Raw genomic sequence first — 6358 nt, 5'->3', positions numbered from 1 at the left:
ATGGCAATGAGTTGGGTGAGGTGGATGGCAATGAGTTGGGTGAGGTGTTGCAGCCATTAAGTGAAGGTGGTAGAGCATGCACCTTGGTAGGAGGTAGGTACAGTAACAGAGTGAGTAGGGAGGTATCAGAAAGATGACGGTGGCAATTTCACATGCAGACTGGAGAAGGTCATTCACCTTATTCCGACAGTGCTGGGCATTCTTCCAGATAAGATAACATCAACTTGGCTGTCAAACTCAGACTCCGGCTGGCATGATCTGCTTTCGCGGCCTTGCAGGTCCTGGAAGAAGAGGAAGCCCTACCTCTGCAACCTTGTCTGGATGCAAAGGCCTTTTAAAGATCGTGCATGTGCAAGAGATGCTGGTGAATTCCAGGATATCTGCTGTGTGACAAGTTGGTCCAGGAACGGTGCACAGTAAGATCCAGCTGGAATCAGACGTGAGAGATTCCACAGGAGTGGTGTAGGTAATTAATGCAATGAGTTTGGTAAGATTGGGCAAGAGAACTCACTAGGCCTCATGGTGACAAACCTTCCAAAAATGTCAAAAAAATAGATTTAGCTAAAAAAAAGGTCCAAGATTCTGTCCTAGGGTGCAACTGTGTACTCACTAAAGGTGGTGAGAAAGTTGCAAGAAGGGCAAACAGGTCCAGTTACTTGCCCCCTTCTTGCAACTCAGTAATTAAGAGCTAATGACAATATCTATGAGATCTTCTAGACTGAACAGCATTTAGGGCCCATTAAGTGATGAATTAGGAGCCTCAATTTGAACAAATGAGCAAATGAACAAATGGAAAAGTACAGCACAGGAAAAGGCCGTTCGGCCCTCTAAGCCTGTAAGCCTCTGCCAACCATCATGCCCTCATTAATCTAAAAACAAACCTGCCATTTTTCAATCCGAAACCCTCTATTCCCGCCCTATTCATGTGCCCCTCTAAGAGCCTCTTAAATGTCTTTAATGTGCCTGCTTCCACCACCTCTTCTGGTAGTGCATTCCAGGCTGCTACCACTCTGTGCATGAAAAACTTCCCTCGCACATCTCCCTTAAACTTTCCCCCTCTGATCTTGAACCTGTGCTCCCTTGTAATTGAAACTTCAACCCTGGGAAAAAGCCTCTGACTTCCACCCTATCTATGTCTCTCATAATTTTGTAGCCCTCTATCAGGTCTCCCCTCAGCCGTCGTCATTCCAGTGAAAACAATCCTAGTGTTTTTAACCTTTCCTTGTAATCAATGCCCTGGAGACCAGGCAACATCCTGGTGAACCTTCTCTGTACTCTTTCCAAAGCTTCCACATCCTTCTGGTAGTGTGGTGACCAAAACTGCACACAATACTCCAAACGTGGCCTAACAAGGGTTTTATATAGCTGCAACATGTTTTGCCAACTCTTGTACTCCACGTCCTGGGAGATGAAGGCAAGCATATGCCATATGCCTGCTTAATCACCTTGGTTACCTGTGTTGCCACTTTCAGGGAACTGTGAACCTGCACACCCAGATCCTTCTTAATGTTAGTGTTGCTAAGGTTCTGCCATTTACAATATAATTCACACCTAAATTTGATCCTCCAAAATGCATCACCTGTATTTGTCTGGATTAAACGCCATCTGCCATTTCTGAGCCCAAGTTGCCAACCTATCTATATCCTGTTGTATATTTTCACAATCGTTGGCACTATCAGCAACTCAACTCCAATTTGCCATTTGCTCAATCAATCTGCTTTCCCGACAGGCAGAAAGGTGGTTAGACAAGAAACCAGAGTGACCAGCCTACCTGGTTGGGGATCTCTGACATACGTATTAAACCTTAAGCTGAGGAAATTAGCATCTTTCCCATACGTATCAATCATAATGGTTCACATACCACTGAATCACCAATCAAAACTGCCACAACAGAGGTCATCCCAAACTTGTGCCAACAAAAAAGTCTCAGGAATGGTTTTGAAGCCAGAGCCTATTCAATGAAGTCACAAAGCACCTTCAGTGACATCAAACCTATTATTACTATTACCACTGTATAATTTGGGAATGTAAAATAAATAATTGTAACCACTTGAAGACTCTGTTAGTAGTTTTTCAGATGGTATGAACTATTCTAGAAGGGAACCAAATTACTGTTTGCATGATGTGTATATCAGTATGATTAATACCAGTGCAACATTTTGTGAGCATTTGGGGTTTGTTTTTTTTTTGCTGCTGAAGTAACAATTAGAAAATTAAATTCAAAGGATAAATAATAAAAACAATAAACTGCAAAGGCTACAAGTCTGAAACAAATGCCAGAACTCTTAGAAACCCAGTCAGCATCAGTACAGAAAACATCAACATCAAAATTCTGGAACCGCACTCCAGTGCGGCACAGGTACACAGGTACACAAGGCTGGAATTCTGCTATTGAGGTGGATAGTTCAATTTAGAAAATTTCATACCCCCATGCCAATGCTCTCATCTCCTCATAGAAACATCAAAAATAAGGGCAGCAGTAAGCCTTTTGACCCTTTGACCCTGCTCCACCATTGAACATGATCACGGCTGATCCTCTATCTCAACAGTATACTCGCTGTCTCCACAGACACTTTAACAATTTTAGTCTCTCAAAACCTATTTCTTTCTTTAACATATTCAGCAACTTGGCCTCTACAGTGGTCTGTGGTAGAGAATTCCACAGGTTCACCACCCTTTCAGTGGAGAGGTTTCTCCCCATCTCAGTCTAAATGCAAATCCTAAGACCATGACACCTACTTCTGGACAGCCCTGACCATGAAAAACATCAACCCAACCTACATTCAGTCTGTCCAGTCATGTAAGAGATTTTCTGTTTCAATGAGATTGTTCTCATTCTTCTAAACACCAGTGGATACCAGTCAACCCAATCTCTCCTCATAAAACAAACCTGCCACCCCAGGAATCAATCTAATTAATCTTTGCTGCACTCCCTCTGTGCTAGGACTATTCATAGTGATGGTGTTGTTCAGTACATTGTGTGTAAGGCACAATTCTGTGAGAATGTCTACATCAGGCTACTGTTGCACTAGTCTGTGAGACAGCTCACCCAAGTTTGGCACTAGCCCTCAGATGTTATTAAAGAGGACTTTGCAGGATTAACAAGGCTATGCTTGCCATTGCCACTCCCAGTGCATTACTTGATACGAGGTGGTCTTCCTGGTTTCATTCTTTTTTTCTCTTTTGAGAGGTTCATACGACTGTATGGCTTGCTAGGCCATTTACAAAGGCATTTAAGAATCAACCACATCGCTGTCGATCTTAACGACAGGTAGGCCAGACCAGGTAAGGATGGCATTTACCTTCCCTAAAGAAAAGAAACTTCAGATAACAACACTTTTACAGCCCCTATCTGCCCTTCAAAAGCATTTATGGCATACATTTAACTGTGGGTTAAAGTTTTTGAAGTGGGCATGCTCAGTCTTAACAGGAGGGTTTGAATCTTGTTCTGTTTCTGGGGTGAGCAGACCTAATGCACAAACATGACTAGCAGGTCAGATAATTGGTCAGAATGTAAAGAATGACACAGCGTGACCAAAAAGGCTAATCAAGAGGAAGAAATCTGTGTATGCAAAGAAGTTAGCTTGAAATGGATAGCAAGATTCACTACAGGTAGTTAAAAAGTAAAAGAGTAAGTAAAGTGAGCATTTGTCCTCAGCCATGATCTTATTAAATGGGGGAGCAGGCCTGAGGAGCCAAGTGGACTATTTTTATTCCTATTTCATATGTTTGCATTGTACAAGGAGTATCTTTACATAATTTTAGGCATGATGTGAAGCTTTTTTGAGTGAAGACTTGCCCCAGCCATAAGACCCCTGCAAGAAACTTGTGCAATGCCTAAGCAGTTGAAGTCTCATTCCAAATATCGGGGCATCTAACCTAAACTGACCCTTCAATACAGAACTGTAAGAGTTTTGCACTGTTAGAAGTGCTATCTTTGAGATGGGGTGTTAAACTGAGGGGCTCGCTGACTGGCGGATGTAAAAGATCCTACAGCACTAGTGGAAAAACAGAGGAATGTTGGAAAGTTTATCTTTAATCTTCACCAACATCACTAGAAAGGTAGATTATCCAGTCAGGTCATTCACTGCTATTTGTGGAGCATTTGGAAAGTGGAGCTGAAGTTCAAGAACAGCCATGATCATATTGAATGATGGAGCAGGCTTGATGGGTTGAATAGTCTCTTTCTGCCCTATTTCTTATATCCTTGTGTTGTAAAGTCTGCTGTGTACAATTACACTTTTCCTATATTGCAAAAGCTTCTAACATGTCCATTTCTTTGGCTGTACAGCAGCTTGGAGTTCGTGAGATTGTGAGAGGTGCTATGCTAATCCAAGTCTCTCTTTTATTTTATGAATTAATTTGGAACATCCCGAAGTCAGGAAAGGTACTTCAGATATTTAGGTTCTTCCTTTTTGTCTTCAATTTGTCCCTCTCACTCCTTCTGTTAAGTGTTCTTGGTTTCTTTATTCTGTCTCATGCCTATTCTGATTCAGATCATTTCAGGCAAATACAATTCCCTATTTTCTTTATTGTCTATTGAAACTTATATTTGTTTCTCCTGCTCTGCCTTTACAAATTCAGTTAAAATGCTTGTCACTTATCGTTCATATTTTACAAGGGAATAATTTCAACCCAAAACATTGACACAGATTTCTCGATTCCATTGAATGTACTGTTGCCTTTTCAGATATTTTCTTTTGTCTAAGGGAAATTACACATTTTAAAATACTTTGGGAATCCAGGATTTTGAAAGGCACTGGATAAATGAAAGAATTTCTTTTAATATAGAACAGCAAATATTTATGTAGTATTTTTAATGCAATGAAATATTCCAAAACACTTCTCAAGCATATTTTAAAACAAAGTTTGACACTAAGCCACATAAAGGAGATATTTGGACAGATGACCAAAGTTTGGTCAAAGAAGAGCAGTTATACTTACAATTGCACAGAAAGCCAGAAACAGTGGACAACAGATATTTCAGAGAGTTGTGGGTCAGAGGAAATATAGAGAAAGGGATAGGTGAGGCAATAGAGTGATTTAAAAATGGACGGGATAAAGAAAATGAACAGAATAAATAATCAATTAAATACAGCAAACAACAACAATAAAAAGGGACTTGTGTTTAAACTTACATTCTTCAAAATAAATATGACAATTTGATGAAACTGTTTTGCAATTCAGATCACTCTCTGTGACTATGTAGATCTTACTTCTTACACCATAGATGTTGACATTAAAAGATGGCTGAGTGACAATGTCACGACTCCTGGGCCAGGAGGTCCTGTTCCAAGTTTATTATTATCTCTGAATACCCAATGATCAACACCGTAGGGGTAACCATTGACCAAAGCCTTATCACCACGTACAAGGCATAAGTCAAGAGTGTGACAAAATATTCTCCATGTGCCTGGATATGTTGCTCCATCTACAACAACACTCAAGAAGCTTGACACCATCTAGGATAAAACAGCCTGCTTGACGGCATGACATCCACAAACATTCACTCCCTTCACCACTAAGTCCCAGTGTCAGCAGTTTGTCTGTCCCCAGGTTGCACGGCAGAAATTCACCAAGGCTCTTTAGACATCACATACCAAAAGCACAACAAATTCTCTCTAGAAAGACAGAGCTGCAGATACATGGGTACACTGTTGCCAGCAAGTTCTCCTCCAACCTACTTACCATCATGCCGTGAAAATACATTATCATTCCTTCAATGTTGCTGAGTCAAAATCTTGGAACTCCCTCCCTAGTAGCAGTTCAAGACAGCGCACCAACATCTTCTCAAGGGCAAATATAGATGGAAAATACTTGCTGGCCAGGCCACTGACACCCAAATACCATGAAAGAATAAAAGAAAGTCCTAGCTCAGGACATAATGGCCATGGGAGTGTGTCATGTCCAAACAAGTTGAGTAAAAAATGTTTCAAACTTGCAAGCGCTGAAAACGGAAATAAAAAAAGCAGAAGCCCTCAGCAAGTGTGTGCACTCCTATTAGGAGAAGTCATTCTAATATTTTGGTATGTTGATAGTCTTGACAATAGCAAAGCCAAGTGAGTTGCAAATGTGTCACTAAATGCTTAACTATTTTTATGTTGACAATTGAACAGTGAAATCTAAATTTACAAATTTTTATTGAAACCTACATTTCTCCCTAAGAATAAAAGATAATGCAGAAGTTGGCCATTCAGTCTCAGAGCCTGCTCCACAATTCATTGTGGTTGATCTGATTATGGACCCGAGATAGTAGGAACTGCAGATGCTGGTGAATCTGAGACAACAAGGTGCAGGGCTGGACGAACACAGCAGGCCAAGCAGCATCATAGGAGCAGAGAGGCTGACGTTTCGGGCG

At 41.0% G+C, this 6358-nt stretch overlaps 1 protein-coding gene across 2 annotated transcripts in view; it reads right to left on the bottom strand.

Moving 5' to 3' along the window:
* Nucleotides 1-5927, bottom strand: part of zgc:152951 (uncharacterized protein LOC569013 homolog) — a 42433-nt gene extending 36506 nt beyond the window's left edge. The window contains exon 1 of one of the 2 annotated variants that reach the window (XM_048602646.1): nucleotides 5689-5927. The gene's annotated coding sequence lies outside the window, so the exon portion shown is untranslated. The remainder of the gene's footprint in view (nucleotides 1-5688) is intronic. The other variant, XM_020527574.2, reaches the window with a different exon arrangement.
* Nucleotides 5928-6358: the final 431 nt, after the last annotated feature.

The sequence above is a fragment of the Rhincodon typus genome, chromosome 11 (assembly GCF_021869965.1).
Source record: "Rhincodon typus isolate 14 chromosome 11, sRhiTyp1.1, whole genome shotgun sequence".
NCBI classification, from domain to species: domain Eukaryota; kingdom Metazoa; phylum Chordata; class Chondrichthyes; order Orectolobiformes; family Rhincodontidae; genus Rhincodon; species Rhincodon typus.
This window is presented reverse-complemented; position numbering and strand designations above follow the sequence as displayed.